At 34.3% G+C, this 10,146-nt stretch overlaps 1 long non-coding RNA gene across 1 annotated transcript; it reads right to left on the bottom strand.

Moving 5' to 3' along the window:
- Positions 1-429: 429 nt before the first annotated feature.
- Positions 430-1,845, bottom strand: LOC131480956 (uncharacterized). Its single transcript, XR_009245915.1, has 2 exons — positions 1,739-1,845; positions 430-685 (listed from the first exon to the last, which is right to left on the bottom strand). It is a non-coding gene; the product is annotated as an uncharacterized LOC131480956 (long non-coding RNA).
- Positions 1,846-10,146: the final 8,301 nt, after the last annotated feature.

The following is a 10,146-nucleotide window of genomic DNA, read 5'->3' as shown; positions in this document are numbered from 1 at the left end:
ATATGCACTAGGGAGACATAGTGGACTCAACCACAACTTCCCCATGCAGTAGTGGAAATTTATAGCAAGTAAGCCAGATCAGGGCATTGGAGGATGGGAAAATAATATGAGAATATATCAGGGATGAGGGAAGAATCTGCCAAAAGGCCAGAATAAGCGACTGTCCTTGGAAGATATTAGAGTATGAGGAACTTAATTAGACTTAGATGGTGATCACATATCATGGGTAGGACATTCTGGCTAAGTTGACTTGACTTAACATGATTCTTGCTGAGTTTAGACAATACAGAGACACAGAATCCCGAAAGCCAGGACTATTTCGGGAGGACTCTTGCGTCCAACTGAACAATCTTCTTCTTGCGTTTTATTAGTCTTAAACATTCCATGTAAATTTTATATTTAATTGACTTTTGAGTACTCATCAAGAACAAGTTTAATCAACTTTTATTTGTTGGTACTAGAGTTATTTTCTGGGTGTTGCAAGACATTTAATGAAGAGCATTTTTCATACATTGGATATATCTATAAATGCTTTTAGTGGCCCACACAGCAGCAGGCATGTAGGTTGCCCATACATAATTTATGGTGGAAATTCCTTTGAAGATTTTATAAAATCATCCCATTTCAGCTTACATTACTTGAAGAGAAGGACACTTTTAGCTCTCAGAGATGACAAGTCAAGAAGCTAAGACAATAGTTAAAAACATTAGTTTGGAAAGCTGAAAATAACTATTGGAGGAAAACAGAATGTAGTCTCTCTAGTTGATAGGTAATAAGCCCTGGGTTGTGTTACTATTTAAAACTGAGACACCAAATTTGTCTCTACAGCCACCTCCTTTTGAATCCAGTTAATAAAATAGTCTTTCAGGCCCGGCGGCGTGGCCTAGCAGCTAAAGTCCTCGCCTTGAACGCCCCAGGATCCCATATGGGCGCTGGTTCTAGTCCCGGCAGCTCCACTTCCCATCCAGCTCCCTGCTTGTGGCCTGGGAAAGCAGTTGAGGATGGCTCAATGCATTGGGACCCTGCACCCACGTGGGAGACCCGGAAGAGGTTCCTGGCTCCTGGCTTCAGATTGGCACAGCACCGACCGTTGCAGTCACTTGGGGAGTGAATCATTGGGCGGAGGATCTTCCTCTCTGTCTCTCCTCTCTGTATATCTGACTTTGTAATCAAAATAAATAAATCTTTAAAAATAAATAAATAAATCTTTTTTAAAAACAGTCTTTCAACCTTTGATCTCACTATTTACATAACTGTAGCAAAAATCATGATTGATTGCACAGGTCTTTTTGAATTTACCTGGCTGGAACTTTTCGTAATATGTCTGAGCCTGGGCTTCTAGAACTCTCACAATACTAGGGAGCAATGTCAACAACTCAACAGCAGATTTTGCACCAATACATTTGGGTGCATTTCTCTCGTAAGGTTCACAGATACCTTCCTGGAGCTATCTGTAAGTGATTTTCCTTACTTGTCTAAGACTGGAATTTCTATAATCTAGGTCCCAAAACGGTTTTCTTAGGAGGGCTTTGTAAGTATTGCCAAATATATGCCTAAATCCAAACTGGATAGTTAAATGTGATTTTCTTTTCTTAGGCATAACTATTGAATAGTAATAAAAGCTATTTCTACTGTATGAGATTATGAAAATTTTATGTTTTTTCAAGATTTATGAATTAATTTTGAAAGACAGTTATGAAGGTAAGGTAGGAGAGAGAGAGCAAGATCTGCTGCCCACTCCTTAAATGGCATCAAGATCTGAGGGCAGGGCTCTACTGAAGCCAGGAGTCTGGAATCCCATCTGAATAGCAGGGACCCTGATATCTGAGTCATCATCCGCTGCTTTCCTAGGCACATGAACTGACAGTTCAGATTGGAAGCAGCATGAACCAAATCTGGCCCAATATGGAACAGTATCTTTGCAACCAACAGCTTAATGCACTATGACCTAATGGTGGCTTGTATTTTTAACCATCTTTTGTATATTCCTATTTCAAAAATCACATGGAAGTACAATTAAAGAATAAATTTTCTGTGGCGTAAGAAATTTTCAGTCATGTGTTTCAGTGACCTTCAAAGCTTTCATGAAGAATATTATGAAAAAAACCTAAATTTCAATATGACTTACATCAAAATAAACTTAACATGTAATTCGATTTTTCATGAACTTTTTGAGGTTATCTCATATGGGTAAAATATTTCTGAAATTGTATGCAATGCTTTGGAATGTGTTAATGCCCCCATTGTCTATGATATTTTAAGTACGATATTGTCACTATAAATATGGCTGCTAAATTTAAAAATATATGCCACAGAAATAACCAAATGATAATATGAAATGAACTCTCATCACATCTTTAACATGGTCTCACTGGGATTTTTATTATTCACAGATCATTTATTTTTACTCTCATGCTTCCTGACAATGTTTGCAAATAAAAATGAAATATTTTTCCCTAAAATAATCCCTTCAATTTGAGAATTTTGTTTCCATGTCAACATATTAACTGTCATAATCCAATAAAAATAAGTTCTTCTAACAGGTCACATTTGGAGAAAACAATTATACAACAAGGCTCCGACTTTATTGATACACTTGAAAGTGAGGCTTTTTCACACCCTTGTATCTCTGTCTCTTTCCTCTCTCCTGTAAATGAATAAATAATCATTAAAAAATAATAAGGATTAGTCTAGTACTCTAACCCAGCTTCATGTGTACTCAGGCAAAATCAAATTCAAAATCAAAATCTATCCTGGTTTCAGTGGCCATGTTCTAGAGCAAATATTATGAGTCTGATTAAATTCATCTATAGGCAATTAGTTATATGTTAAGTTACAGCTTTGCAGGTATTCACTTAGTGTGAGAGTTACATACATCAGTGATGGATCTTGTCCTACCTGAGACACTGGCACCATAACTGATAAGGAAAAAATGATTCATGACATTTCTTAAATAATTACAAACCTGTTATTCAAGAATATTATGTCAACAGATATAGGGGCTCCTACAATGAGATTTTGCAGCAGGGGAGACAGAGTGTATTCAACAACAAATAGAATCAAAAAGGGCTCTGAATTTATAGCCAAGGATCAGGATGGAAATTTTATTGGATGAATAAATACTAAGAAGGAACGTCTGAGGTAAGGTGCATTCAGGCTATATTGTCTTAACAGAATTCATGTTGCAGAATGCCTGAATGATAAGGTCTCACCACAGAAATCATAGGGTTGAGGAGTTTGGCTGGAAATCAGTAGTGATTGGATACCAATGGTGATAAATACCAGATAATTAAATCCAGTAGAACTCTGCTTAAGAAATCAAGTGATATAAAGGACCTTGTTAGGTTGTAAATAATCATGTACCTTTAAAATTTGTATATTAGGAAAAAAAAAACCTCATAATGTGATGGGATTTTGAGAATGGAGACTTTGGCATGAAAATAGAGAATTAAGACAGAACCCTCATAAATGGGATTGGTAACCTTATAAAAAGAAAGACGAGGCCCTTGCTCTCTCACTTTGCTCCAAATAAGGTGGTCATCTACAACCCAGGAAAAGAGCTCCTTGCTGTTGCCTTGATCTTAGACTTCCTGTGCACCAGAACTATAGGAAATGCATTTGTGTTACTGAAACCACTCAGTCTGTGTTAATTTAGTAAAGCAGTTTGGGGTGACCAAGAGCCTAGAATCCGAAAATGTCAAGGGCTGCATGGAAAGAAAATTCAGAAAAAACTGACAAGTTTGTTTAAAAAGAGGCTCTTTGCCATATCACAAATGACTGTCCAATTAACTCATACTTGGTTTTTCCTTACTATGTTGCATTCTGATTGCCATAGATTAATATTACTAAAACACTGTTAAATTCTTTCAATTGTATATTTAATATTCTATCAGGTTCGGTCCTATAGAAATATAACAGCTTTCTAAGGGATTATTGTCTCTGCCTTAAATCAAACTGTTCTCTAAAATTTTAAAACTTTTAATGATTTTTAACCCTACCATTTCACTCATACATTATTTCATCAGAACACAGTCATTATTGTGTCGAAATTTCCAGCTCTTTAAAAAACAAGTCTATTTATTTGTATTTGAAATACAGAGTTGCAAAGAGAGGGAGAAGGACAAACCTTTCTTCTGCTGGTATACTCCCCAAATGACCACAAGTCGAAGCTGAGCCAATCTGAAGCAGAAGAAATCAGGCGCTTCTTCCAGGTCTCCACGCAGGTAAAGGGGATCAAGAACTTGAGCCATCTGCTGCTGCTTTCCCAGGCAGTAAGCAAGGAGCTGAATGGGAAGTGGAGCAGCCAGAACTAGAAGGATGGCTCAAGTACTTGAACCCCTGCATCCACATGGAAGACTCAGAAGAACCTCCTGGCTCTCAACTTCCAAGAAGCCCAGCTCTGGCCACTGTGGCAATTTGTGAAGTGAACCAATGGATGGAAAATTTATCTCTATCTCCCTCACTTTTTCCTATAACACTTTCAAATACAATAAATAAAATCTTCAAAACAATCAAACAAAAGAATGTAATATCAATGATTTTGACAATACAGATGATTCTACAAACATTATCCTAAATAAAATAAACCAATAATAAAGCACAAAATTCTTTAAGTGTCTCGATTACAAAAATGTACAGAGACAGAATATTTTAGTGGTTGCCTGGTGCTCAGGCAATAGAGGGAGTCGGTAACAGGAATGGAATAGAACTGCTAATTAGTACAGAGTTTTGTTTCTGATATATTAAAATGTTCTAAAATGAGACTGTGGTAATATTTGCACAACTCAAAGAATCTATTTAAAAACACCAAAACTGAAGCTGAAAATCCATGCATTTTATAGTACCTGAAATATATTTTCCTAAAGTTGGAAAGAGTTAGAAAAAATATGCAGAGTATAAATGTGACAAGATGCACTATGCAAAGATTCCATTTGTTAAAGAATACAAATCCCAAATTTAATCTATCAGTTTTAACACTAATATTCACATGTTACTTTTCCAAATTTTTAACCATTTATATATATATGTAAAAAGAGATAACTATTTTTATATTAATATAAACATAAATTTGTATTATACAGATAAAGTTATAACTTCATAAGGTAAATTAACTGATTTTTCTTTACAGAAATTAAGATAATATTAACTCATTCTTTCTTAAAATTAAATGACAATGAGCTTTTTTAACTGAAATTCACCAGAAATTGTGAGAATGAGCCAATACATAAGCAAGTGAAAATCATCGAGAGATTTTAATCATTCAAAAAACCATACAAGTTTAGACAAAGACCATTTGGGGTTAAAAATAATTCTGTTTACTCTGTCTTCTCATTATTTCCAAGCATTTATAGTATTCAAGTATGTTTATAAGCTTAAATGTCAAAATCTGAGCATTAAAAAAAAGAAGAAAATAGGCTTTGGGTGAGAAATATATATATATATACATATATATATTACATACATTAAAAAATCTAACCAATTTAATGATATTTTAATAGATTGAATTTTACGCTTGATGTTCTCTGGGAGAATTAAACTGATGTATTTTTCTGAAAATAAAAAGACATTATTTTATTGATGTATAAACATAACAAAGACAAAAGGCACAAATAATTTGTGGTAAATATCACAGGTGAACAAAACCAGCATACAGAGCAAGAAAAATAAATTTTATAATATCTTCTGAAACCTCTCTCTTTTTTTCTTTCAAGTACAAGTACTATATTGGCTTGTGAAATAGTACATAAATTGTGTCTACCTTTGAATGCCCTTTATGTAAATAAATCTTAAAATCTGTTTTTTTTTCAAATTTATGTTTGTGATTTTATTTCACTGTGCTTTATAATTATAGCCTTAACTCCCATTTTTATATTGTATTCTATTACTTGGAATAATTTACCAATTCTCCTATAATAGTGAACTTAAGATGTTAGTGTTTTTTAAATTATTAAATGAATTAACAGGCATTTTAGGCCATTTAAAAAATGAGTGTGTTTGAATTTATCAAAAATTTTAAGCTGATTTTTTAACATCGTGCTAGGAAAATTCACTAAATCCAACAGCCAAGAGTAATTAGGATAATTATAATATCAACACTTTGCTTGAGCAAAGCATTAATATTTTACCCAAGAGTATCATATCCCTAATCTGCAAAAATCCAGTCACTTTTAATTAACTGGGTTCTGTTCATATCAATTTGCACTACTTACTAGTGGTGTTTGCTAAAAGTACCACTGTTACACATGCTATTCTTGCACCAGCGGAAATTAAGTGTCTTCACTTTTTTTACTATAAACAATTTAGTCATTTCATCAGACTAAGGCCAGTGAATATTTCACATTGGATCAAAAATACACAGTGAGTTTGGATTCAATAATGTTACAGAGGTGACTGGTTTATATAGAAGCCTTCAAAATTCCTGTCCTTATAAGAATTTAAATGATTTACAAGCAATATGAAAAATGGCTGACATTCTGATATTAAATTGCTGCTTTATACAGCTTCTGGGTCTTACTCAGCTCCTCTTTCAGAGTATACTGTGTATCAGCAGAGTAATTGAGCTACTTCTCAGGCTTCAAAGTGTCAATTTTTATACAAGAAGAATCACAATACCAAATGGAACCACTTAAATGATCATTTTTGTTTAGACTATTCTTTGACACTATGAATTGCTTAGGGATCCAATTAACTCAAATGGAGCATATTTGTCCAATGCATGCCTCCTGAATTAATGTAGGAAATGACAAAAATGAAGTGGAGGGAGAAACTTTCTCAAATGGAAATAGCTATTAAATATAGTTTATGTCTAAAGGAAGCATTTTAAGAGAGAATGTTTTGTTAAGGAATAACTAGTAAGGTTGATATATATCTACCGTAGTTTTTTAAGATTTATTTCTTTTTCTTGGAAAGTCAGATTTACAGAAAGAAGTAGAGACAGAGAGAAAGATCTTTGTTCCATCCGCTGGTTCACTCACAAGTGGCTGCAATGGCTGGAACTCAACTGATCCAAAGCCAGGAGCCAGAAGCTTCCTCTTGGCCTCCCACGTGGGTACAGGGTGCTAAGGCTTTGGGCAATCATCTACTACTTTCCCCAGGCCACAAGCTGGGAGCTGGGAGCTGGGTGGGAAATGGAGAAGCTGGGACAAGAACTGGTGCCTGTATGGGATCCTAGAGCTTGCAAGGCGAGGATTTAGCCATGAGGCTATTGCACTGTTCCCAGTAGCAAAGCTGCGGTGAGAGCAAAGCAAACAGTGCTTAGAAAATTACAGATTGCTGCTAATTCTCTGTAAGGAAATGCCCACCTCTTTTTTCAGCAGTAGCCCTCCAGCAGGGATGTCAAATTCAAGATTAGATTACCCTCCCTGTGATCTTAGCTTGCAAATGTCTAAATAGCAGTAATAAGATAATCATGGATTTGGAACTCCATTCGGTCGTGATATTTGACCATAATTATGTACCACAAAAGTTCATTGTGTGTGATGACTGAAGACTATACTAACAAGTTCATTGAAACCTGTGTTTATTAGAATGGAATCTGGAGAGAATCAGTTGGTCTTTAAAAAGGAGTTTAAATGGAAATCACAACAGTAATACTGATGGAATACTGCAGCTAAACCAAAAATTGGAATTTAGTTAAAACCATTATATGCTGGATTTGGTGATTGCTAATCATTTTTAATTGCTATAGTTCTCTCTTATTTGCTTGTAATATACATTTTCCTTATGCTCAAACTCTAAATTCAAAAAGAATGTGCCTTTAAAATTTTCAACAGAAGATTTAATATACTAACAGTATCTAATATATATTATAATGTATAGTAACAGTATCTAATATATGTAATATCTATATAATATATTTGTATATGACAGTTTTTGCATGCTTTTATAGTATGGAACTCTAAGTTTAAAACTGGGGAGGTTATCTAAAGAGTACTTTTATATGTTTGTTTTGTTTTGGTTGTATTTGTTTTTTAAAGACCCTCTATTACTATATTAAAGATCACATTTAGGGCTCAAAACTATGAATAATTTTGTTGTCTTAATGTGGGAATATAATTCTCTCTCTCAATGAAAATGTAAACTCCATTTCATAGAATTGAAGTGATAAGCATTGAATATAGGCATTGAAATAAAAAAAAATTGTGGAGTCAAATCCTTCAAAATAGCCAAATCATACAAAATATACTTTATTTCTTCCTTCTAGAGCTTCACAAAACCCTCTTGACACGCCCCTTCAGAAAACAATCTGCCCATGAATATAAAAAAAATAAAATTTGAAGCTATAATAATTTCAGATATTTTTTACCTTTCAAACACCTGGGGCATTCAAGTATCTGAAGTATTATAAGTTGCAAAGCAACATTTATAACTATTCTATTTTAATATCCTACTGGATTTACTAAGACTACTGTGTGTTTAGAGATTTTACTATGGAAAAAGTACATATTCCTAATTGTGAAAAAATAATTCTCAAAAAGATTGCATTTCAGATTAATATGTGCAATTGCTTAATATTACTTTCAATTTTCACAGAGGAAAAGCAAATTATTTAATATCTGTCCAATTTTCATGAAATCCAATAAAAATTTCAAGATTAGGGTAAGTTTGTGCTACAATAGGATTGAGCCATTACTTAGGGGTCATATGTACATGTTGCATACATGTGTACATTTTACAGTGCCAAATTAATACTTGTCTGACTATTTGGTTTCTTTTTTTACTTTTAGAAATTTGATCTTATTTTTATTTGAAAGACAAAGCCAGAGAGAGAGAAGAGAGAGATCTCCCATCCACTGCTTTACTCTGCAAATGGCTTGAATGGCCAGAGCTTGGCAGATCAGAAACCAGGAGCCAGGTGCTGTCTTCTGGGTTTCCCATGTAGTTGCACTGCCTTTCTAGGCCATTAGTAAGGAGATGAATTGGAAGTGGAGCCTCCAGGACTTGAACTAGCACCCATATGGAATACTGGCACTTCAGGCAAGGGTTAGCATACTGTGCCACATGCCAGCCAATGAGTATTTGTTCTCTATCCAGCTTCCTGGTTGTGTGCCTGGAAAAGCAACAATTAATGGCTTGAAAGTTATTTTCCTGCCACCAAATGAGAAAACTTGATGCATTTCTGGGTTCCAGCCTTGGAACTAGATCAGCACAGGCTGTTACAGATATGAGAGGAGTGAACAAGGGGATGGAAATTGTGTGTGAGTGTGTGTGAATGTGTGTGTGTGTGTGTGTGTGTGTGTAACTAGTTTTCTACCTAATTAAAAGGTAGATGATAGTAATCACAAATAAGAAAGGGCCAAGTACTTGAGCTGTGGAATGTTTTCATTCTCACCAGCATACTCATCCTTCTTTGACTTTAGACACGAATCTGTGTTTTAGTATATTTTAACAAAGTGGATATTCTTGCTGCCTCTCTCACATGGGTGGCATAAACCTAAGTGCTTAGACCATCTTTTACTACATTCCCAGGTATATTGGCAAGGAACTGGATTAGAAACGGAGCAGTCAGAACTCAAACTGGCACCAATGTAAGGTGCTGATTTTTATGTGGGGGATTAACCCACTGTGCTACAAAATCAGTCACATAAAAGTAGCATATTAGTATTATCATTGAGTTAAAATCATCTTTTTTCAAGTACTTCAACATTATAATTGGAAGCAGAAATGAACGTAATGAAAAACACTATAATGGTTTAAATAATAAAATATTGTGAAACTATTTTTTAATCTCATTTACATAGTACCAAGTTTAGAACTTTGCACTTTTGCTGTTTCAACATTCACAAATTGTCATTTTTCGGGAGGCGCAGGGACTTATAATCAGATATTATATTCTATAGCCATGGAAAAAAGGAAAAATGTCATCAGAAATCAGTAACATAATACTGTGCTACTTGAAACATCTTAATGTTCTAGTGAGTACAATAAACACTTATTCTTGGTATTGTTGGAATTTTATTTTATTTTTCTTGTTAATCCAAATATCACCTGATTTTCAATCTTGTGGTATTCTTATATGTTTCAATGGAAAAAAATCACTCAACAAATAATGCATGTGAAAATACTCATTTTAACTTAATCATGGATCCTTCAAATTTCTTAAGGAGTATTCAGTAACAGTTGACAGACCATTCTAATAATTATATT

Source organism: Ochotona princeps, chromosome 8 (assembly GCF_030435755.1).
Source record: "Ochotona princeps isolate mOchPri1 chromosome 8, mOchPri1.hap1, whole genome shotgun sequence".
Classification (NCBI taxonomy): domain Eukaryota; kingdom Metazoa; phylum Chordata; class Mammalia; order Lagomorpha; family Ochotonidae; genus Ochotona; species Ochotona princeps.
The sequence above is the reverse complement of the archived record's forward strand: the minus strand, read 5'-3'. Positions and strand labels throughout refer to the sequence as shown.